This window comes from Rhinoderma darwinii, chromosome 1 (genome assembly GCF_050947455.1).
Source record: "Rhinoderma darwinii isolate aRhiDar2 chromosome 1, aRhiDar2.hap1, whole genome shotgun sequence".
Taxonomy (NCBI): domain Eukaryota; kingdom Metazoa; phylum Chordata; class Amphibia; order Anura; family Rhinodermatidae; genus Rhinoderma; species Rhinoderma darwinii.
The window spans coordinates 470,934,682-470,961,336 of record NC_134687.1 but is presented as its reverse complement, the minus strand read 5'-3'; positions in this window follow the sequence as shown (position 1 = coordinate 470,961,336).

Below are 26,655 nucleotides of genomic sequence, written 5' to 3'. Positions count from 1 at the left end.
TTGTCAGACCCCCCAAGAGAGGAGGGGACTGGGATAACCTGATTCTACGGAAGGAAGCGCAGTGGATCCATAGACTGGAATGCATACAACCACTAGGTCTAAATGAGCAGACTAACTATACATGTTTTATTTAAAATGTGTGATACCATCCCCCTATAGGTGTTTTACCTTGGGGTGGGTGAGTGTTTATCTGCATTTGTGCATTACTTATTTGAGATGGCTATACTTGTTAGCCAACATACTAAGAGATCGTTTTGTCAGTTTTTCTAAGGAACAGGGACCTCAGCAATTTCTTCCACCTCATATGTGTCTTTTTTTCTTGAGTTGCTTTGTGAGGTTGCCCACTTGCGGTGGTACACTGTGCCGCAAGATATACTTACAATATATTATCTTTTAGCGCTTACCTCCTCGTGTTTGGCAGTCCGGGCGACACGTCCTTGGCTTCCACTGCGCCTGCGCGTTCGGCTTGATGCGGCCGATGATGACCCCTGGCTGTCAGCTGACGGCGGGGGGTCACATGGGCAGGTGTCACGAATCGAGAGGGTGTTGTGATTGGTCAATTCATGTTTTGCCGCCGTACACGATGGGTGGAGTTTAGCGTTTATAGTAACCTAGCGCCTGCTATGGAGTATGCCGTTGACATCGATACGTGCATCTTCCCGTGACGCACAGCGGAATATCCGCTGTTGAAATACTAATATCGCTGGTGATGAGGCCAGAGTTACCAAGATACGGACCCCTGAGGATGAGTATCTGAAACGCGTAGGGTCGTTTAATGTTTAAGGAACGTGTGCATTGGGGACAATATATTGTGTGAAACCCAGCGTTAGGAGATCCGTAATTGTCGGACACCTATGCTATAATTAGGGCTTGTACTACTGTTGTGCCCTGGGTATATGCTGATTCCTACAAATATCGTTTATACACAGAGATATAGGTATCATAATAACTCAGTGTTTCCTTGTTTAATACATTTTTTAAATTTTCACGGTGGGGCTTATGTCACAGTGGTGTGTTACCCCTGTTTTTAAACTAGTTACTATTAAAGATATCTTTTTACTCAGTTGTCAATTCAGTGAACCTTATAATTTAAATTCTTTATATTGTGGGAGCACAATTAGATTCTATCTAACTATACAGTGAAACTATATTTAATCTATACAGTCAATAATTTTGTTTTATCTGGGTATGGCAGCCTTTGCACTCTCAGATTTAAACACAGAAGGGTGGATGAGTGAGGCTAAAAGTGTTTTCTCTGAATGTGAACTGGTGTATACAGTTCAGGGTGCGTCTCTTAAATCTACCTTTAAAAACCTTAATAGATTGCATAAAGATTATACGAGAAGTTGGTGGGAGATCCAGAGTCTGGAAAATTATTTAAAGAACAAGATAGTTCCCAGAGGCCTCAGGGTCCCCATTGTCCCAGCATTAAGATTAAGAACTGCTAATATAAAAGAAAGGTGGGAACAGGAGATTACAGGGAGTTCACTTAGGCTTATGCAGATTTTGGTAGAGGAGGAAAAAATTCAGTTCGACTTTATTAGTGCTGAGCTTAAAAAAGAGATTGAGGCAGTTAAAACCCTGGTAGATACCCCTGGTTTTGATAAACGGGATAAAATCCTTCAACAAACCTTAGAGAGATTTACCAATCATCTTAAGGAACGCAAACACTTCCAATTCCAGAGAGATCTACAGGAATTTAGGGAGAAAAAAGCGTATGATTTTGTCCATACACAACAACAACAATATCAACAGACCAATAGGGGGACGAGGGAATCTGACCCTTCCACATCAGAGAGTGAAACCACAGACTCTGAAAGAGTGGGCCCATTTTTCGGTGGTAGCGGTGGGAAACAAAAGTTTAGGGGAGGAGCTAGAGGTAGAAATAGAGGCCGTGGTAGAGCCTCTTCTAATAGTGGCAATAATTTTTTAGCCAACAATCCTCCCATTTCCCGCTATATGCTGAGGGGACAAAAGGATTAATGAAGGGAAAAAATATGGATAGACTACAAATCATTAACCTATCTGAATACAATTTGAGCGCATCAGAGAACACATTATTAGAGAAAGGACTTTCCTTTGTCCCCACAGTTAAATTTGACTCTTTCTCGTGGATAAAAGATCTTAATTTATTTGCTCGCAAACTCAAATGGATTAAATTTTTCAAACATCATAATAGAAAAAAATGTATGGAACTAGGGTTGGAAGAGTCTGATATGGAAGGCCTTGTAGCCTTAGAGGGGTTATTAGAGGAATCTGGAAGAGCTCCAGGTCTAGGTCCCTTTACCAACCTAAAAATGAAGAGTAGAAAGCTGCCACCTATAGGAGATTTTACCAATGTGGATTTATTTGTGGATATGGTGGGAGATGAGATCAAAAATCTTAGTCAGGATAGTAGGGGCATGGATAACAATTTGTCCTGGTCCGAACGATTAGCTCTGACCACTCTAGAGAAAAAACAGAACATCGTGTTAAAAGCATCTGATAAGGGTGGTAACATTGTGGTCATGAGTAGGGATGATTATAAAAAAATGTGTGAGGACATATTGTTTAACCATAATTGTTACACCATTTTAAAGGATAACCCCACAGCACTATTCAAGAAGGAGTTGCTGAGCATTCTGAGTGATGCAAAGAGCAGATCCTTGATTAGTGCAGGAGAGTTTGGGTTCCTGTACCCACAATTTCCTGTTATGGCGTGTTTCTATAGCCTGCCCAAAATCCACAAAGGGTATCCTCCCTTACGTGGCAGACCCATTGTTTCAGGCATTAACAATTTAACTCAAAATGTGAGTACTTATGTTGATCAGGTGTTGCGCCCCTTTGTCTTAAGTCTTACATCATATGTACGTGACACCATGGATGTCTTGAAACAGATTGATGGTATTTCTCTGGAGAAAGATACAATCCTGGCTAGTTTGGATGTTGAGGCCTTGTATTCATCCATACCTCACAAATGTGGCTATAAAGCGATTGAGTACTATTTGGGATCAAGAGGTACACAGTTTGCTGCTCATAACCAATTTGTTTTGCAGTTATTACAGTTTGTTCTTGAAAAAAATATATTTATATTTGAAGATAAGATCTTTCATCAGCAATGTGGAACTGCAATGGGGAGTCCCGCTGCTCCCACCTATGCAAATCTATTTCTTGGCTGGTGGGAGGAGACAATTGTTTTTGGTGACAAATTTGTAAATTGGACTTCATCCGTTGGACTGTGGATTAGATATATTGATGACGTGCTTATTCTCTGGAACTCTTCAGTAGACGAGTTCCATAAGTTCGTAGCAGCCCTCAATAAAAATGATGTAGGACTTAGGTTTACATGTGAGATCAGTGAGAATGAACTGTCCTTTCTAGACTTGAAAATTATAAAAACGGAAGGAGGTACAATTCGCACAAAGGTACATCGGAAAGAGACAGCAACAAATAGTTTTTTGCAATGGAATAGCTGTCATCCTTATTCCCTCAAACGTGGCATTCCGAAGGGCCAATTTATGAGAGTACGTAGGAACTGTAGCTCTATGGGTGATTTTGAGTGCCAGGCCCAGGAACTCAAAACAAGATTGAAGGATAGAGGTTTCCCCAAGAGTGTTATTAGAAAGGCCTATGAGGGAGCTAGGGATGCAGATAGGCAATGTCTTCTGGTCCCTAAAAAACGGAAAGAGGAACAAGTTACCAGACTCATAGGCACCTATGACTCAAAACAGAATGACATTATGCAGATACTGAATAGGTATTGGCGTATTCTCAGTTCTGATATAGATCTAGCAGATCAGATCACACAGAGGCCTTCTGTCACGTATCGGAGAGGGAAAAATATAAGGGACAGAGTCATGCACAGCTGTTTTGACCCCATTTCACCTAGGGGTACTTGGCTGGATAGACAAACACCAGGCACTTTTAGATGCGGTGGTTGTAAAGCCTGTGATTTCATTCTTAAAGGAAATAGCTTTACCAGTGTTGTCACCCAAAAACAATACAATATTCGGGACTACGTCAATTGCAAGACAGCTGGAGTAGTCTACCTTATTACATGCCCATGCCCCCTAAATTATGTGGGTAAAACAGCACGACAACTTCGTCGTCGTATTAGGGAGCATATTGGAGACATTATTCATGGTAGGGACACTCCAATATCCAAGCACGTGCATGCAAAACACCAAGGCCAGGCAGCAGTGTTAAAATTTCAAGCAATTGAACTTGTCAGACCCCCCAAGAGAGGAGGGGACTGGGATAACCTGATTCTACGGAAGGAAGCGCAGTGGATCCATAGACTGGAATGCATACAACCACTAGGTCTAAATGAGCAGACTAACTATACATGTTTTATTTAAAATGTGTGATACCATCCCCCTATAGGTGTTTTACCTTGGGGTGGGTGAGTGTTTATCTGCATTTGTGCATTACTTATTTGAGATGGCTATACTTGTTAGCCAACATACTAAGAGATCGTTTTGTCAGTTTTTCTAAGGAACAGGGACCTCAGCAATTTCTTCCACCTCATATGTGTCTTTTTTTCTTGAGTTGCTTTGTGAGGTTGCCCACTTGCGGTGGTACACTGTGCCGCAAGATATACTTACAATATATTATCTTTTAGCGCTTACCTCCTCGTGTTTGGCAGTCCGGGCGACACGTCCTTGGCTTCCACTGCGCCTGCGCGTTCGGCTTGATGCGGCCGATGATGACCCCTGGCTGTCAGCTGACGGCGGGGGGTCACATGGGCAGGTGTCACGAATCGAGAGGGTGTTGTGATTGGTCAATTCATGTTTTGCCGCCGTACACGATGGGTGGAGTTTAGCGTTTATAGTAACCTAGCGCCTGCTATGGAGTATGCCGTTGACATCGATACGTGCATCTTCCCGTGACGCACAGCGGAATATCCGCTGTTGAAATACTAATATCGCTGGTGATGAGGCCAGAGTTACCAAGATACGGACCCCTGAGGATGAGTATCTGAAACGCGTAGGGTCGTTTAATGTTTAAGGAACGTGTGCATTGGGGACAATATATTGTGTGAAACCCAGCGTTAGGAGATCCGTAATTGTCGGACACCTATGCTATAATTAGGGCTTGTACTACTGTTGTGCCCTGGGTATATGCTGATTCCTACAAATATCGTTTATACACAGAGATATAGGTATCATAATAACTCAGTGTTTCCTTGTTTAATACATTTTTTAAATTTTCACGGTGGGGCTTATGTCACAGTGGTGTGTTACCCCTGTTTTTAAACTAGTTACTATTAAAGATATCTTTTTACTCAGTTGTCAATTCAGTGAACCTTATAATTTAAATTCTTTATATTGTGGGAGCACAATTAGATTCTATCTAACTATACAGTGAAACCCCAGTAGATAGTGCCCACATAGCCCCTTGTAGATAGTTACCCCCATAGAGCCTCTGTAGATGGTCCCCTACATAGAAGCCCCTGTAGATAGTGCCCCACATACAACCCTCTGTAGATAGTGCCCACATATGGACTCCAGAGCTGAAAGGCAATAGTGCTGCCCTACATATAGCTTCCCCTATAGATAGTGCACCACATATAGCCCACCCTGTAGACAGTGCCGTACATCTAGCCCCCTGTACATAGTACCCTACAAATAGCTCCCCCTATAGATAGTGCACAACATATAGCCCACCTCTGTAGATAGTGCCTCACATATAGCTCCCCCTGTATATAGTGTCCCACATATAGCCCACCCCTGTAGACCATGCCCTACATATAGCCCCCTGTAGATAGTGCCACACAGGTAACCCACCCCTGTATATAGTGTCCCACATATAGCCCACCCCTATAGATAGTTCCCTAAAAATAGCTCCCCTATAGATAGTGCTCCACATAAAGCCCACCCCTGTATATAGTGTCCCACATACAGCCCTCCACAGTAGATAGTAGTAAGTTACAGCACAGCGTGATCTCGCGAGAGCACACTTTGCTTTGAGTACAGCTGGACATGAATGAAAAGAAGTGTCAGCGTCATACTCTTCTCTTTACAACGCCCACTTGGTCAAAAGTAAAAAAGCGCCCAGTTGGGCATTTAGAACAAATTAGCATAAAACGAAAAATCGTCATAACTCGGTCAAAAATACAAGTTTTTAAAAAAACAAAAAAAAACAACAACTGTTGTTATCTACATTACAGCGCCTATCAGATTAGGTAGGAGATAGGGCACTTATTAACCACTGACAGAGCCTCTTTAAAATGGATATCCAAGCTAAAGTAAAAATCACTATAATGTTTATTATTGTATTTGTTGGTCAGCCCCACTATTCAGTAGAGATGTTCAAACAGAAAGCTGCTCAAAACTTAAACTGTTGCCAGATAAAATTTTAGTGAACAAAAATATTGTGATATTAAATATGCATATGTGAAAATGGCTTTTAAGTGAAAGTCTTCAGATGGAGATTTCATCTTTTGATTTAGGGTGTTAATGGACCAATCTTGTCCTGAACCCATCACTCTGCTAACAATAAGGTACTTCATCCCAAGGTACATGACTAATGCAGTAAACATTTCACGTTTCTAAAATGTAAAATCTCCCATGCTACTACCTGTTAAATTGAGGCATCCAATAAAAACAGCACAATAGAAAACCAGCAATCTGCCAACTGTAAAAATTATTGAAAAAGTGATTTTTTTTTTGCGCTATTATCACCTCTAAATATAGGTTACAGCACTTAGTACCATTAATCTTTAGTACAGAATCCAATCATACACATCGCATTAAAAACTGGAATGAGAGCTATAACTTTGGGAAATAAAGTTATATATAAAGAACACACGCTATACCGGTTCTATAGGTGGAACTTTTGTCCTCCGTTGGGCTGGTATATGTTAGTGTAACACAAAAAAAGAGGATAGAATACATTAGTTAACTACACTTTTCCATCTAATCCGCCACTGCATATATGGACATTGATGTCAGGAGCTTTGTGATGCCGGAGTTCCCGACTAGAACACTTCCGATGCTTTGGCCAGGAACTCCGGTATTGAAAGCTCCTGATATCACTGTCCATATATGGACAGTGACATCAGGAACTTCCCCAGGCCTGAGATCCCTGGCCAGAGCACTTCCAACACTCTGACAGGGGACTCACTGTCCAAATATGAATTGTTACGTGAGGGGCTTCTCCAAAACTGGAGTCCCTGGCAACAGCACTTCTGATGCATCGCAAAGCATTGCAAAGCATCACAAAGCTCCTGTTCAAATATGGACAGTGACATCCCTGTACACAGCACTTCAGGCAGTGCTCTTCTCAAGGGTTTGGGCAACGTATCCCATTGTGCATATGCTGTCAGAAGTCCCTGACGTATACCGCTGAAGGAAGGAAAAAACGTAGTGTGAAAGGGTCTTACTTCCAAAGAGCTTAAATTATTTTAAACATTTTCAAAATAAAAGCTTAAAAATAAACACATACATTTTTATTGTATAATGAAGATTTGCAGCTTATCAATGTGATAAAAAGGTTTAACAGAATTAATATGTAGGGTCATTTTGCCACAAGCAGGTTTTATATGCTGACAGAAAAATACCTTGATGAAGCTGCTTCTATTCCCACCTATATATATGTGCAGCCAAATTTTCCCTTATAATGTTACCTTTTTCTTGTCCAAATAAGACAGCCAATTTATGATTCGCTCTTTCTTGCAGAAAATCAAATCCACCCCATCTCAATTCTCAGCTGACAGCAAGGATGAAACCTCCACGGTCCTCTGATTTTCTGGCTATGTTCACACTTATTAATAATCTTTTTAAATTTGATGACAAATACAAGCACTTATGTAGTCCTAGGGCTAAATTCATGAGATACTTTTAAGTGTAAAATAACAGCTGGGAAGAGGCACACAGCAGCTGTTAATATAAATAATTTACAGTTAATTGGTTATAAGAGAATTCTCAAATCTGTCATAGAAAGCAGTTGTGCAATAGGAAGATCATGTCATAAACAATAATAGGAGAGAAAAGATATGACATTTTCATTCCATTGTAGACAGTGTTGTCAATGTTTTGTTTTATCCTTATGTCTAAATATGCTTCCTAAGCAGCTATCATTGTGTAGGCAATCCTTGCAAAGCAGGCCAAGCCTGGGAGAGGAATGGGGTAATTGCTATTTCTTATTGGTTTTCATTTTGCAATGTTGCCCAAGGAACTTTAAGGTTGCATATATGCTTCTAAGACCCTCTAAGAGGTTCAGTTTTTAGTGACCCTTGACCCTGACATGGGACTCCATCCAAGGATGGAGCAATGATGGAGACAGGAAAAGTACAGTTCAATGAAAAAATACTTTTACAACAGTGGTACTTAGCATAGTGGTTACAGGGTTGGCAGTTGTAGTCTCTGAAGGGCACTTATGTTGGCAGTTCCAGTATTTGAAGGGCACTTAGCTTGGCAGCTACAGTCTCTAATAGGCACCTAGCTTTGTGACTACAGTCTCTGAAGGGTACTGAGCTTGGAGGTTACAGTCTCTGGTCTTTGGTCAAACTTACAGGCAGGGATGACAAGGCCTTTAACTGCTCTTGTTACAGAATTCACGCCGGAAGGAGTCTAAAACCACACACAGGGCCTTTTCAGGACATGGAGCACAGTTTTCAGCAGACCCAAGTTATACAGCAGTCCGGTTAGAGTCAAGATGCTGGAGGAGAGCCGAAACTACTCAACAGAACATACAGGGTCTGCCCTTTCAGCAGCGAATGCTAGCACAACCCAATCATATTTACAGATCTCTACTTGCTTTCTGCCACACTGTAAGTCCTGTGAATTACTTCATATGAACCTGACAGACTCTCACTGTATGCTCTCCATTACTGTAAGTCCTGTGAATTACTTCATATGTACCTGACAGACTCTCACTGTATGCTCCCCATCACACTAGACAACGAGTCGACCCGAAACACCTCCCTTATAATTTGGCTCCACAATTGCATGGAACCCGTGTGGCACCAAGCTTCTGTGTCCACACACATTACCAAAAAATGAACATAGCGAGACAGGTCTCAACAGTCCTGTTTATTTCACCCTTAGCAACGTTTCAGCTATAACTAGAGCCTTTTCTCACATTCTCGACCAGAAACCTCACCAGCCCACTGTACCCGCCTGTAAATAGGGCAAACATCACAACACATTTTAAGGGCACAATACATGTTAGAACATGGCACACTGCAACATGACAGACCGGTTAACTTCACTGAGATATTAACAGCACATGTGCACAACAACATGAGAACAGTTCAAGTGCATTACTGTGTAAGGGATTCCAAACAATGTCCAAGTTCACTTTTCTGAAAGTACCCCTTACAGCCTCATGCACACAAGTGTATTATGGCTCCGTTCAACCTAAGAGATGTACAAACCTGTAATACAGCACCTATAGACCCCTATGGGTCTGTTTCAGTATTTTCCCCTTTAAGTATTGCTAGTTACCCCTAGATGCTGCAGGGACGTGTGCTTCCATACAGCTTCCGTGCAAATGACTCTACTGTATGCACAGGGACTTAGACAAAAGGGGTTAGTATTATCAACAGAAATCGTTATTTTCGGTGTGGGGTGCGGTTGAGATGGAAGAAATATGACAAGCTCTGTTTTGATCATGTCGATAATGAGGACGACATAAGAGAGAAAACAGCCTAAAGGAACAGGGTGTCGGGTGTAGGGTATCAATACTGGGAAATCAAAGTTAGATTTGATTGTTATCAGCAAATACGTAACATTGAAACCTATTTAACTGATGAGTTAGCCAGGACTGTAGCTGTAGATAGAAAAAAGGAAAGGACCAAGGATAAGGATAATTTAAAGTCACTGTCATTTCAACAAACTTTCTATAAAGCAATAGTACAAGCAATAATAAGAAACGTTGCAATATATCTTATTACAGAAAAAGGCCTTTTTTTCCTCTTATCATTCACTTCTTCTGCTCCTCCTTCCTTTTTATCAATATACAATACAATGAATACAGAGAATACAATGCTGTCCATAGAAGTCTAGGGATAGTGTGGGGATGTCAAAGCGAGCAGCTGCAAAGAGAAATGCATAGACACACAAAGATGCTGCTGCTGCATCTAGTATGTGTTCTACTGTCTTACCCCAGTGCTGAATCCAAAACGATACTGCTACTTGCGCTAGCTGTCTGCCTTCTTGTAATCTTCTGTCCACCCCCTGTTGTCAAGAAAAATCCATCCCTAGTTACAGACGGACTGCAAAAAGTGGGAGTGTGTCACTTCATTGCCTGCCCATGCAAGTCTATGGAGAGGGTAAAGGGGAGCAGGAGGAGGGAGCAGAGAGAGAAAGACACACTGCCAATACAAGTTTATGGAGAGGGGACAGAGGAGCAGGAGCAGAGTGAAAAAGACACACACAGACTTGCTTCAGCTTCTGGTAAGTGCTGGATTCTTAGCTACACTTCTCATTACTGCTGTATATTCTCCTCCATGCTGCTGCAGCTTCTAAATATATGTGATACGTAGTGATAGGACAGCAGGATTCTCCTCTTCTATAAGTATAGAAGATATGATAACCGTTAGGCTCCACCCAGTAACTCAGAGACAACTGAGAACTAGAGATAGAGCCGACAGAGGGGAAAACTGCTATTGCCACATACAAGTCATATAATGGCAAGAAATTGTGTTATTCCTCATGTACACACATATGACAGCTTATTCTAAAAAGTCATATGAAAAGTTAGGTACGTTTTACGCTGAAATAATTAAGAATAAAATATTAACAGGAATTAATCTTTAAAAAAAAATTTGTGGTCACCTGATTGATTAATCCTTTACAGCATCAAACCTTGACAACATGATGTGTATGTCATTCACCATTGTCTTTGCTCAAATTTTGAGAAAATTGCATTACATTTGCTCTGTGCTCCATCAAGCACTCTTAGGCTATGTTCACACGGGGTATTTTGCCGAGTTTTTTGACGCGGAAACCGCGTCGCAAAACTCGGCAGAAACGGCCCGAGAACGCCTCCCATTGATTTCAATGGGAGGCGTCGGCGTCTTTTTCCCGCGAGCAGTAAAACTGCCTCGCGGGAAAAAGAAGCGACATGCCCTATCTTCGGGCGCTTCCGCCTCCGACCTCCCATTGACTTCAATGGGAGGCAGGAGAAAGCGTATATATCTCGCTGTTTTATGCCCGCGGCGTTCAATGGCCGCGGGCGAAAAACGGCGCGATAATTGCCGCGAAAATCGGCGTGCAGGGAGAGGAATATCTGCCTCAAAGTTCCAAACGGAATTTTGAGGCAGATATTCCTCCCCCAAAATACTCCGTGTGAACATAGCCTTATAATTCTCATATCATATTGAATTTATTTTTGTTTCTGGTAAAGTGGTTCAGCAGGAAAGCAGAACAAAATTAAATACTTCACTTGTGTAGCTTAAAAGTGAAAGACAGCCCCTGAAATCAAATATGGGGCTGTCAAACATTTAAAGTTTGCAATAGCTACCTAACCTAACAAGTGCTGGAAGAACAAGTACTTTGTGTATTTATATCTTATATTGAAACATTAGATCTACTCATTTAACCCCTTAATGGCCGGCCTATTTTAATTAAAGAGGCTCTGTCACCAGATTATAAGTGCCCTATCTCCTACATAATCTGATTGGCGATGTAATGTAGATAACAACAGTTGTTTTTATTTTGAAAAGCGATAATTTTTGATCAAGTTATGAGCAATTTTAAATTTATGCTAATTCGTTTCTTAATAGACAACTGGGCGTGTTTTTACTTTTGACCAAGTGGGTGTTGTACAGAGAAGTGTATGACGCTGACCAATCAGTGACCAATCAGCGTCATACACTTCCCTCCATTCATGTCCATTTGTACTCACAGCACAGCGTGATTTCGTGAGATCACGCTGTGTTGTCACATAAACCCACATTAACTTACTGAAGTGTCTTGAGAGTGACTAGATATTGCCTCCAGCCAGGATGCGATGTCTATTCACACTCCCGACACTTCGGTAAAGTTTTTGTTGTTCACAGCGTGATCTCGTGAGATCACGCTCTGCTGTGATTAAGTCCCACACAAACTTTACCGAAGTGTCAGGAGTGTGAATAGACATTGTGTCCTGGCTGGAGTTGATGTCTATTCACTCTCAGGACACTTCAGTAAAGTTAATGTGGGTGTATGTGACAGGTCAGCGTCATAAACTTATCTTTACAAGGCGCACTTGGTCAAAAGGTAAAAAGTTGTCTATTAAGTAACTAATTAGCATAAATCTAAAATTGTTCATAACTTGCTCAAAAATCATAATTTTTCAAAATAAAAACCACTGTTATTATCTACATTGCAGCGCCGATCAGATTATGTAGGAAATAGGGCACTTATAATCTGGTGACAGATCCTCTTTAATGACCAAGCTATTTTTTGCATTTTCCCATAGCTATGACTTTTTTATTTTTGCATCGACATAGCTGTATAATGTCTTTTTTTTTTGCAGGACAAGTTATACTTTTTAATAGCACCGTTTTGGGGTACATATAATAATTTTTGACCAACGCCCATCAAAAATGATCGTTTTTCAAAATAAAAACCACTGTTGTTATCTACATTGCAGCGCCAATCAGATTATGTAGGAGCAGGCATCCACTACAGGCAGACCTGGGGGCCTTTTTTAGGCCCCTGGCTGACATAGAAACCATTGGCACCCTGCGATTGCAGGGTGCCGATGGGGTGAGAGAGGGAGCACCCTCCCTCCAAAACCACTTGGATGCGGCGCTCGCTATTGAGCGCCACATCTAAGGGGTTAAACGGGTGAGATCGATGTTAAAATTTATCCCACCCGTTAGAGCAGGTGTCCGGCTGTCTTCAGACCACCTGACACCCGATCTAGCCGGAACAGGACTCCCGTGCCGGGCTTATGTCAGAGCGCCGGGAAAAGGCGGCGCTCTGGCATAAGTACCCTTAACGGCCGCCGTGACAATATTGGCGGTCGTTAAGGGGTCACAAGGAGAAAATGAATTAAATGTTCCCCTCCACCACCCGCAACCTGGTTCATACAAACAGTCTCTAGACAAGTGGTGACCAAATAGTAGATTTTGATTTAACCGTAAACCTCAGAGCAGGGATCAGTAGATAACCAGACTATTGCCTCTTCATAGCTTTGTGTTTCAGTTTGTCAGTCACCACCCTTTTCTAGTGAAATACTCGTTGGTAAATTTTGCAGGGACTTGTGAGTTTTGACCAGTTCTATTAGCTAGTCCAGGTCTCACACATTTCCTAACTGTAACTCTATACACTCTAGCACAGGTCAGGGCTAGGTAAGGGTCTTCACATCAGTGTTGACCTTCCTTTTGGCTTTCCGTTCATCTATTCCGTCAGAGAAGCAGACAAGTGGAAAGTATAGTTTCCGTTTGCATTACCATTGATTTTAATAGTATTTTTTTCGCGTTCAGTTTGTATCAGTTTGCCTCCGTTCTGCTCGGTTCCTGTTTTCTTCAAGGAAACAATAGTGCAGCACACTACGCTATTGTTTCAGTGAATAAAATAGAAACCTAGCGTAACGGAGGCAATCTGAAACCAAAGAAAATACCATTGAAATCAAACGCAAACAATACTTTCTGCTTGTCTTTCCGTTCATCTTTTCCTCTGATGAAACAGAAGAAAGGAAAGCCAAACAGAAGCCCCACACTGATGTAAACAGGCACTAATAAACATATATATGTATATATACACTACCGTTCAAAAGTTTAGGGTCACTTAGAAATTTCCTTATTTTTGAAAGAAAAGCACAGTTTTTTTCAATGAAGATAACATCAAATTAATCAGAAATACACTCATTACTTTGTTAATGTGCTAAATGACTATTCTAGCTGCAAACGTCTGGTTTTTAATGCAATATCTACATAGGTGTATAGAGGCCCATTTCCAGCAACCATCACTCCAGTGTTTTAATGGTTCATTGTGTTTGCTAACTGTGTTAGAAGGCTAATGGATGATTTGAAAACCCTTGTGCAATTATGTTAGCACCGCTGTAAACAGTTTTGCTGTTTAGAGGAGCTATAAAACTGACCTTCCTTTGAGCTAGTTGAGAATCTGGAGCATTACATTTGTGGGTTCGATTAAACTCTCAAAATGGCTAGAAAAAGAGAGCTTTCATGTGAAACTCGACAGTCTATCCTTGTTCTTAGAAATGAAGGCTATTCCATGCGAGAAAGTGCCAAGAAACTGAAGATTTCCTACAACGGTGTGTACTACTCCCTTCAGAGGACAGCACAAACAGTCTCTAACCAGAGTAGAAAGAGAAGTGGGAGGCCCCGCTGCACAACTGAGCAACAAGACAAGTACATTAGAGTCTCTAGTTTGAGAAATAGACGCCTCACAGGTCCTCAACTGGCAGCTTCATTAAATAGTACCCGCAAAACGCCGGTGTCAACGTCAACAGTGAAGTGGCAACTCCGGGATGCTGGCCTTCAGGGCAGAGTGGCAAAGAAAAAGCCATATCTGAGACTGGCTAATAAAAGGAAAAGATTAATATGGCAAAAGCACACAGACATTGGACAGAGGAAGATTGGAAAAAAGTGTTATGGACAGACGAATTTAAGTTTGAGGTGTTTGGATCACACAGAAGAACATTTGTGAGACGCAGAACAACTGAAAAGATGCTGGAAGAGTGCCTGACGCCATCTGTCAAGCATGGTGGAGGTAATGTGATGGTCTGGGGTTGCTTTGGTGCTGGTAAAGTGGGAGATTTGTACAAGGTAAAAGGGATTTTGAATAAGGAAGGCTATCACTCCATTTTGCAACGCCATGCCATACCCTGTGGACAGCGCTTGATTGGAGCCAATTTCATCCTACAACAGGACAATGACCCAAAGCACACCTCCAAATTATGCAAGAATTATTTAGGGAAGAAGCAGGCAGCTGGTATTCTATCTGTAATGGAGTGGCCAGCGCAGTCACCAGATCTCAGCCCCATAGAGCTGTTGTGGGAGCAGCTTGACCGTATGGTACGCAAGAAGTGTCCATCAAGCCAATCCAACATGTGGGAGGGCCTTGTGGAAGCATGGGGTGAAATTTCTCCCGATTACCTCAGCAAATTAACAGCTAGAATGCCAAAGGTCTGCAATGCTGTAATTGCTGCAAATTGAGCATTCTTTGACGAAAAGCAAAGTTTGAAGGAGAAAATTATTATTTCAAATAAAAATCATTATTTCTAACCTTGTCAATGTCTTGACTATATTTTCTAGTCATTTTGCAACTCATTTGATAAATATAAGTGTGAGTTTTCATGGAAAACACAAAATTGTCTGGGTGACCCCAAACTTTTGAGCGGTAGTGTTTATATATATATATATATATATATATATATATATATATATATATATATATACTGCATATATAAAGACATGATTATTAAGTCAGTGCAATAAGTAACTAACTGTGGCTGCTATCACCATTGCGTGAACATTGGGGCACAGGGGCGTAGCTAAAGGCTCATGGGCTCCGATGCAAACATTCTTACTGGGCCCCCCCCCCGCAAACTCCTCATGGCCGACGGTCCGCAGCTTTCAGCTGCATCGGTGGGTCTCCTAAGTGACCCAACAATGCAGCACTAGCAGCCGGGGCGTCACTAAGGCTGGGTTCACACACCCTATTTACGGACGTAATTCTGGCGTTTTAGCATTGAATTACGTCCGAAAATGTGGCTCAAAAGCGTCGGCAAACATCTGCCCATTCATTTGAATGGGTCTTACGATGTTGTGTGCCGACGGTCATTTTTTTTTACGCGCCGCTGTCAAAAGGCGGCGCGTAAAAAAGACGCCCACGTCAAAGAAGTGCCTGTCACTTCTTCAGACGTAAATGGAGCCGTTTTCCATGGACTCCATAGAAAAACAGCACCGTAATTTCAGCCGTAACAGACGCTGCCGTGTGAACATACCCTCAGGGCTTAAAATGTCAGGGATATAGCCCCAATACATATGTGTCCGCCCAAAAAAAAGTGTGTATATGAGACAGCTTAGCATATCTATAGCACTACGACCCTACTATGGATAGGATTAGATGCAGTGGCTCAGCAGACAGTATCACACATGATAGGATTAGATACAGTGGCTCAGCAGACAGTACCACACATGATAGGATTAGATACAGTGGCTCAGCAGACAGTACCACACATGATAGGATTAGATACAGTGGCTCAGCAGACAGTACCACACATGATAGGATTAGATACAGTGGCTCAGCAGACAGTACCACACATGATAGGATTAGATATAGTGGCTCAGAAGGCAGTATCACACATGATAGGATTAGATACAGTGGCTCAGCAGACAGTATCACACATGATCGGATTAGATATAGGGCCCAGCAGACAGTATCACACAAGATACGATTAGATACAGGACCCAGCAGACAGTATCACACATGATTGGATTAGATACACAGCTCAGCAGACAGTATCACACATGATTGGATTAGATACAGGGCCCAGCTCGCTGTCATTGCGTCTCCAGCGCTGGACCCAGGATAGGTAAGAATAATAATTTTGTTTCTTTATGTGTTACTGATTATTTTTGTGTGTTTGTGTTTTTTTTACAGGTTCGGTTGTTGGACTTCGGATTCGAGGACTTCAATGACAGCGTTTTTTTTATTCTCAATAAAATGGTTAATGAGGGTTGTGTTTTTTTATTTCAATAAAATATTTTTTCTATGTGCTTGTATCTTTTTAAACTTTATTATCACCACCTTAGTAATGGCCGCTGGCTGATTGACAACCTCCATTGCTAAGGCGAGGCTTAGTGTTAGCCGGTGCAGAGGCTACACTAACCCCCATTATTACCCCGGTACCCACCGCCACCAGGAGTACTGGGAAGAGCCGGGTACGAACCAGTACCCGTCCATCTGTAGTGACGGGCAGGCAGCGGGGTGGCCGCAGGCTGGTAGTATTAGGCTGGGGAAGGCCAAAAACAGTGGCCCTTCCCACCCTTGTAATGCTGCCTGCTGCTGCTGTGTTGTATCTGGCTGGTTATGAAAATTGGGGGGGACCCCACATCGTTCTTTCCAATTATTTATTTTTTTATTTTTTTTTAAATGACGTGGGGTCCCCCCCATTTTTCATAACCAGCCATATACAATAAAGCAGCAGCAGCCTAGCATCACCAGGGTAGGAAGGGCCACTGTTTTTGGCCTTTCCCCTCCTGATAATACCAACCTGCGGCCACCCCAGTGGCCGACCATCACTACAGATGGTCAGGTACTGGATCGTACCCGGTTCTTCCCAGCACCCCTGGTGGCGGTGGGTACCGGGGTAATAAAGGGGGTTAGTGTTAGCCTCTGCACCGGCTAACACTAAGCCCCACCTTAGCAATGGATGCTGTCAATCAGCCGGCCGGCAATTACTAAGGCGGTAGTAATATAGTTTAAAAAAAAACACAAAGACATAGAAAAAATATTTTATTGAAATAAAAAAAAAAACACACAGCCCTCATTAACAATTTTATTGATAATTTAAAAAAAGCTGTCATCGAAGTAGTCCTGGAATCCGCCGTAGTCTAACGACCGAACCTGTAAGAAAACACACAAGAAATGATTAGTAACACGTGTGTTAGGCTTAGATACAGGGCCCATGTGTGATACTGTCTGTGGGACCCTGTATCTAAGTCTACCACAACGTAGGCTTATATACAGGGTCCAGCAGACAGTAATCTTATACAGTATAAGATTACTGTGTGCTGGGGCCCTGTATCTAAACCTACAGTGTGGTAGGCTTAGATACAGGGCCCAGCAGACAGGATCACACATGGGCCATGTATCTAAGCCTACCATGTGATTGGCTTAGATACAGGGCCCAGCAGACAGGATCACACAATCTGTGATCCTGTCTCATGGGCCCCCTAAGCCTGCTACATCGTAGGCTTAGGGGTTGTACAGTCCTAAACATTGATGGCATATCCTCAGGATAGGCCATCAATAGCTGATGTGTCTCCCGGGACCCGCCAATCAGCTGTTTTGAAGGGGCCGCAGCACTCGTACGAGAGCTGCTTCCCCTTCATTTCACTACTCGCCCACACTGTGAATCGCCGACACGGATTCACAGTGTGACCGGAATGAAGTGACAGGAATGAAGGGGAGCAGCTCTCATACGAGTGCTGCGGCCCCTTCAAAACAGCTGATTGGCGTGTCCCGGGAGTCGGACCCCGCCAGTCAGGGCTAACCTTACCTTCTTCTTCAGCCGCGGCGGGAGTTCTGTCGTCTCGATGCTGTGCGCGGCGCATAGCGCTGTGACGTCATGCGCTGCGCACAGCGCTTGACGTCAGGACCTCCGCTGCGATCCGGAACCAGGAAGGTAAGTAAAGTATGTTACTATAGTAACAGGGGCCCGCGGCCCGAGTTACTATAGTAACTTTTTATTGATGTGGTGCGGGGGGGAGCCGTGGGCCCCCTGGCTTCGGGGCCCGGTCGCAATTGCGACCGCTGCGACCCCTATAGCTACGCCAGTGTTGGGGCATCTGAAATAGGGGCTTGCAAAAAAGAATTATTGCAGCAGTATCATCTGCTGACCACCTGTCCCTGGTTTCTTGTAGGTCACCAAGATCAGGTTCCACAATAATAGACTCTATACTAGAAAAGTTTGCAAACTTTTGTTACTGGGTCTTTTAAGGGCTGAATTACATCAGCCCTGTTAAAGGTAAAACATTTTTTATTTTTTTTAGTTAAACAGTTAGTGTATAAGTGATTAAACATTGTTCTAAATTTTTTAATTTTTTCACGAGTCAGGAAATATTATAAATTATATTCTATATTTCCCAGTGCTGGTCACTAGATCGAGCAATTCCCAAAATTGCAGCATTGGCATGTGGTAAAGCAACCACATTGCTTTATGCTGCAAAATTTGAGAATACACACTCGCTCTAGTGAGCTCACAGAATCCCCCCTCCTTCATCCTGGCTAGTGCCAGGAGAAAGGAGGGGATTGAACGGTCAAACCTCCTACACTGTGTGTCGCCATTTTTTGAGCTAACACACAGTGTAGTAGGTTTACATACAGTAGTAATCACACACTAAAACATGTACATACACAGACCTAACTTACCTGCTCCTACCGCCGCCGCTCCCTCCGGTCCGTCCGCTCTGTCTGCTACCGCCGCTCCAAGTGCACAAGTCCAGAAGCCGTGACCGGAAGTAGTAATCTTACTGTCCGCCCGCGGCTTCCGGTCCACAGGAAAATGGCGCCGGACGTCGCACAGTTCAACTTGGACTGTGTGGGAGCGGCGCATGCGCCGTTCCCACACAGACGGCGTACAGCATAGTGGATGGAACGGGCCCTGTTCGCATTCACTATGGGGCTGTATGTGCCGTATTCCATTTCTGTATGTGTCGTTAATCGACACATACAGAGATGGAAAAAAAAATGGCAGCCCCCATAGACAAGAAAAAGTTAAAAAATAAAAAAAAGTAAAACACAAACACACAAATATTATTATTTTTTTTTTAATAAAACACTAAAAGCAAATTGATATAAAAATATTTTTTTTCGCAACACTCGTCCTTTAAGTGTTGGTCATTCCTCCAGTGCAGAGTCTTGTGCATATGTGCCCCAGAATAAAGAAATAGCAACTGATATCACTTACATTGCATACATCTTGCAAAATCATTTGGCTTTCCAAAGTGTGGAGAGTATGGGAGGCAGTACGTAGAGCTCCCAAGTCTTCTTAGGGAAATTAAATTCTGTCTCATGGCCAATATACTAGAATAATGATAATTGAAAGTGACTTAACCAACTAATTTAGTTTGTGGGATGTAGAAAAACTATGTTAAGACAGTGATTAACAAAAGTGAACCGGACTATTGAATGAGTAATATTTTACAAAAATAGTCCTTTGGCATATCTATGGCCATGAGGAGAAGAGGCAATTGTTCCAGCACTACCCATATAGCAGTAAAACACGCGTTTCATGTTCTCTGATGTCCCCCTTCAGTTTGACATAATGTTCACTGACATCCAGTTACAAAAACTAGACAGAGAATGACTGATCATCAGTTTTCACACATACTGCAAGCATCAGAACAACAAACAGCGTAAGCAGTACAGTGCAGAGAAACACTTCAATGCTCCTTGACCAACTCGTAACCCCTTTCAAGACTTTGTAACATCAGACAACAGTGTGCAAGAATAATAAATCAAACCGGTGACTTGTCTCTGCACTGTTTTCTGCTTAGATAAGCAGATTTTCTAGCTTCTTGTTTCTTAAAAACATTTAAAACACTGGCTTAGCTGGTTTAGTCCTAACTGACGAAGAGGGATATTACTGGCAATAAGATAAGGAGAGGGTAGATTGACTACCAGATTTTTGTGAACAGCATCTATCATGATATTGTAGAAAAATTGATGCGTGTACATTCATTTATATAAAATGTATCTTTATTAAAAATCATGAATTTCAATAAAGATTAATTTTATATAAATTAATGTACACGCATCAATTTTTCTATATTTTTGTATATGTATCCCGATGCGGTTGGATTTAACCCTCAGGTCACCCCTACAGAATTCAGTGACTAATTTTTGACATAAAGGTACGTGGGGAAATTGACCTCTGCTTTTTTTTCAATTTTAATTATCATGATATTGGTACATTTATTCTTCATAAACAGTATTTTTTTTTGTGGGTACATATCTAAAAAAGGGGATTAGAGCTTAGATTTTTGCTTGGTTGAATTGCAGAATATAAATATTTTTTATTTTTTTTTAGATACAGTAGGTGCAGTTCTTGACGTATGATAAATTCTAAACACATTTACAGTACATTAGCAATAAGTTGACAATTGAGTTGCTAAATTTGGATGATTATAAAGTAGTCTTTTCATGTATATCTTTCTATCAAATAAATGCATAAACATAGCAGCAATACAGAAAAGGCAGACCGTTCCTGTAGAGTTGTAACTTGAAGCTCTAAGGCCCCAATACAAAAATTTTAACAGGGCCCCCCGCCACCTACCATGTGCCACTTATAGTACTGAGGTTGTGTTATGTGGCAGAGGGGTCTTTGGACTGCTACCTCTGAACCCCCTACAGCTATGTTCCTGAGTTTCTGAGACAATACAAGCCTTATTACATATACATATAGCACTATACCTTCAGATATAACAGGTTTTACTTGACCATTGCACTGTTACTTAATTGCATCATAATATCTCAGTGCTCTGCTACACTTTAAGCCACACTAGCCTAAACTCCCTATCTTCAGTAGATTATGAATATACACATTGTCTTTGCAAACTTAGTTTTTAAAACTCTTTAGGAAATTTGGGAAAGGGCTCCTACTTTTTGAGGAACTAATACACTTTGTTGCATTAGAGCCTTGAAAATGTCAAAAAGTTGTTTTTAGTCCTCTTCTTTTTTTATATATATATTGCTTACATTCGGCCATGTTTGCATCTGGATAGTCAGCAAATCAATACCAGGTCTGGGTTAATATCATAAGCTGTTACACTGAGGGGTTTAATGTTCTGTATCTGCTACCAGTGCTGTGTTAGTATGTTTCACTTTTTTCTCCGGAGCTATTAATCCTTGGCCTATTTCCGCTGGTGTTATCTCCCAATACACAATCTCCTACAGACACCCATGCTATATCAGTAAATCTCATTGACTTTTATTACTCACTAAAGAACAGGTTTTGACAGCAATGTATTGTGAAAAAGTTTTGTGGTTTATGGAGCATTTTATTTACTGTATTTGTTGTTTTTTTTACAATCCAAAAGGTATTCTTAGTTGTCAAAGTGTATTACAAAATATGATGGGGTATTTGGGCGTAACACCTTAATGACCATGAAATGGTAAGCAAATCCAATGTACTGTATTAAAAAAAACTAAAAAAAAAACACAAAAGGTGAGAAGAGCAATGTCTGCTATGGAAATATTTTTTGTCATAATGGATCCTTTTAGTAGATAAAACATAGGAACTGCCTCTGAACAGTGAGGTGGTATTAAAGCACAGTTGTAGAAACCATAGCTACTCTAAGAAGCTCCATCAGATCCTTCTCCATTGGATTTAGTGAGGGGTGAACAAGCATCAGATCTCTAATATACTGTATGTGCCCTGTGTCTGGACGCAAACAGATGGTGACTGGTGACAAGACTTTCCTGCTACTTCTGCATATCTGTCAGGGTGCATCACTTATTCGGAAATCGCCTTGTACGCTCAGAGAACATCTCTGATCTCAGTTCCATATGTAATTGTACAATGTGTATAAGTACTAAAAACTTTTTACTATATCCTCTTCTTAGATGCCTCTTAGACGCCACTGTGGATGATTCAGTCCTCAGTGGTGGAGTCTACCCCCCCACCCCTACTAATTCAGACGAGGGCTCTAAGCCAAAAAGCGCATCGAAGTGGACACAGTTCTTGTGGTGTAATCAACATGGGTATGTACATCTACAACGAGTGTTTGACTTCATGATAGTGGGTATCAGATTTTTGCACTGTGGTACTTTATAATCCGGTTTAACTCTCTGGTAATTTGGGGAAATTATATTAAGCATATAAATTTGGAATATAATACATGTACACCACTCATTGGCATCCCTGTTTGTTATTGTAGAACTAATTTATTTAACCCCTTAACCCCTCAAGGACAGAGCCATTTTTCATTTTTTTATTTTCGTTTTTCACGTCAATAGAGTGGTGTGAAGGCTTATTATTTGCGAGAGGAGTTGTAGTTTCTTATGGCACCATTTAAAGTACGATATAATGTACTGGGAAACAGAAAAAAAATATTTGTGGGCTGAAATTGAAAAAAACTGCGATTCCTACATTGTTTTTCGGTTTTCGTTTTTACGTCTTTCACCGTGCAGTAAATACGACAACTGAAATATATTCTGCGGGTCAATAAGATTACGTCGATAGCAATTTTTATATCGTTTTTTTAAAATATATTACAACTTTTAAAAAGAAAAAACCTTTTTGTTAAAAAAATAATTGTTTTGTTTCACCACATTCTGAGAGCCAATACGTTTTTATTTTTCCGTGGATTGAGCGGTGTGCGGGCGAGCTGTAGTTTCTATTGGTACCATTTTTTGGTATGTACAACTTTTTGATCACTTTTTATTAAAATACTTTTGCGAGCTAAAGTGGCCAAAAATCTGCGATTTTGGCGGTTTCAATTGTTTGTCTTTTACTGCGTTCACTGTGTGAGTTAGATATATTGTAATATTTCAGACTTTTACGGACGCAGCAATACCAATTTTGTTTATTTTTTATATTACTTTAGAGGAAAAATGGGAAAAGGGGGGTTTTTTGAACTTTTAATATTTTTTTATTTTTTTTGACTACTAACAACTATATTAAACTTTTTTTTTTACACCATTTACTACTCCTCCTTGGGGACTTGAACCAGCCTATTGTTAGATCGCTGGTTCAATATACTGCAATACTAATGTATTGCAGTATACCGTGATTTTCACAGGCTTCTGTTAAGCCGTGCCAGAGACACGGTTTAACAGAGGCAGACAAAAGGCAGACCTGGGGGCCTTCATTAGGCCCCCGGGCTGCCATGACAACCACCGATCACGGTGTGGGGGCGCCGATGAGCTGTCGGGGGGGGGGGGCGCCCCCTCTCTATAACGCCTCAGTTGCTGCGGTCGCGATTGCCCGCAGCACTTGAGGGGTTTAACGGTCAGGAACAGCACGATCGCTGTTCCCGGCTGTTTGTCCGGGTTGTCAGCTGTAAAACACAGCTGATACCCGCAGGGTATGGAGGGCGCTCAGCCCGTGAGCGCCCTCCATACTTCCCCATGACACTTATCACGTGCATGTTCGTGATAATGCGTCAAGGGGTTAAAGTCCAAGCGATTTTTGGATTTTTGATTTTCGCTTAACACTCTCCGCGTTCTATGAGTCATAGCTTTTTTATTTTTCCATCAATAGAGCGGTGTGATGGCTAGTTTTTTGTGGGAGGAGATGTAGTTTTTATTGGTACCATTTAAAGTACCATATAATGTACTGGGAAACTGATAAAAAATTCTATATGGGGTGGAATTGGAAAAAACTGTAATTTCTCCATTTTCTTTTGTTTTTTGTTTTTATGTCTTTCACCGAGCGGTAAAAACGACATATTAACTTTATTCTGCTGGTCAATACAATTTCAGGGATACCAAATTTATATAGGCTTTTTTTTACGAAGAAAAACTATTTGTTAGAAAAAAAAATGTTTTGTTGCCATAATCTGAAAGCCATATTTTTTTTATTTTTTGTCGATTGAGTGGTGTGAGGTCTTATATTTTGCGGCATGAGCTGTGGTTTTTATTGGTACCATTTTTTTAGTACATACGACTTTTTGATCAGTTTTTATAAAAAAAAAATTCACAGCTAAGTTGACCAAAAAAATATCGATTCTGGCGTTTTATATTTATTTTTTTAAGGCGTTTACCGTGCACATTAAATACTGTTATATTGTAATAGATCAGACTTTTACGGATGAAGCAATAGCAATATTGTTTATTTTTTTTATTTTTTTACATTACTTCACAGGAAAAAAGGGAAAAGGGTTTTTTACTACTAAAAACGTTATTTAACTTTTTTTTTACACATTTTATTAGTGCCGCTAGAGGACTTGAACCAGCAATCGTTGGATCGCTGGTACAATACATTGCAATACTAATGTATTGCAGTGTACTGTCATTTTTACAGGCTTCTGTTAAGCCCTGCCACAGGCCACAGGCAGGGCTTAACAGAAGCAGAGTGAAGGCAGTCCTGAGGGCCTTCAATAGGCCCCTGGTCTGCCATGGCAACCATTGGCACCCCACGCGTCATATGGGGGCCGAAGAGCCGTCGGAGGGGGTCGCTCCCTCTTTATAACGCCTCAGATGCTGCGGCAGCGATTGACCGCAGAATTTGAGGGGTTAAACGGCCAGGAAAAGCGCAATACACAGCTGACACCCACAGCGTATGGAGCGGGCTCAGCCCACAAACATCATACGTAGTGGAGCATTATTCCCCCTCCACTAAGCTTTAAAGTTGGCACAATGCAGTCAGGCAGGTGACGTTCTCCTGGCATTCACCAAACCCAGACTCGATCATCAGACTGGCAGATAGAGAAGAGTGATTTATTACTCCACAGAACGTGTTTCCACTGCTCCAGTGTCCAGTGGTGACGTGCTTTACACCACTCCATATGACACTTGGCATTGTGCTTGCTGATGCAAGACTTTCTTGCAGCTGCTTGACTATGGAAACTCATGCCATGAAGCTGAGTTGCTGTGGTTCATAAATGCTTCTACTTTGCAATAATATCACTCACAGTTGATCGTAAATAAATAGGAGGGAATAAATTTAACAAACCGCAACAGTGACATCCTATTACAGTACCACGCTCAAATTCAGTGAGCTCTTTAGAACGACCCATTCTTTCCCAATTTTTTGTAATGTCAGACTGCATGGCTAGGTGATGGATTTTATAGACCTGTGGCAATGGGACCGAATCAAACACCTAAATTCAATGATTAAGATGTATGTCCCAATACATATGTCCATATAGTGTAAGCTTCTGTACTTGCATTTCTCACATATACAGTACTTTGATTTTTGTAGTTTTAGGTTGTCAATGTTGGCTTGCACTTATAAGTTATAACTAATAAAAAGATATGTTAAAATAACAATAAAAAAAATCAGATTTGACAAATATGTGCTTTTATAGTATATATTATGCCTTTAGTGCAATTTGTGTGAGACAGTTCACTGGAATTTATGATAACATACCACAGCCCCCCCCCCCCAAATAAGTAAAGAATATTTTATAACTGTCAATTTATATTATTCAAGACTAGTAAGTGTATGTCAAGCTTCATGTCGCAAGGGTCTGCAGCCTCAGTCTCTTTGTCTCCTTCTCAGCCTACAAGTCTGCTCTCTATTTGATAATATCACCTTATTCTCTAGGCTCTTTTCCCTTCTCTCTCAGGCCCCATGCACATGACCTTAAATCACCCGTAATTACGGACCGCAATTACGGTCCGTAATTACGGGCCCATTCAGTTCTATTGGCCATGGACACCTTTCCGTATCGCTATGGATGGGTGTCTGTGCCGTAGAACTGTGCTGGGAATTATGGAGAGTGTCCGTTTTTTTGTGTTTTACGGGCTGTGCTTCCATGCTTTGTATGAGGGCACGGCCCGAAAATGCGGGCGGCCATCAGCAGCCAGCCGTGCCCACAATCATAGGCTCTGATTACGGGCACGGCCGTGTGCATGTGGCCTCAGTCCATGTGTTAATTTCTTAATCCATTCTACTTCCTATTTGGTAAAATTATACCACTTGTACCAGTAGAAAGACAAGCAGAGCCCATATTGTCTGGGATTGGCTACGTGCCCATGCAAAGGAGCTGTAGTTATAGGGTGATATCATTAACCCTTTAGTGACCAGCCTATTTTTGAACTTAATGGTCAAACAATTATTTCATGTTTTTTTGTCTCCACATTTTAAAAGCCATAGCTATCTTTTTTTGTTTTTATGTAGACATGTGAGGGCTTATTTTTAGCAGGACAAGATATATAATGTCACCATCAAGGGGTGCATTTAATTATTATATTAAAATGTATTTACTATTTTTTTTTTTGGGGGGGGGGGGGATGGATTACAAAGCAGCCATTCATTATGCTTTTGTTTTTTGCATTTTAAATTTAAGATTCACTACTTTTGCACCAAAAATACTTGTAT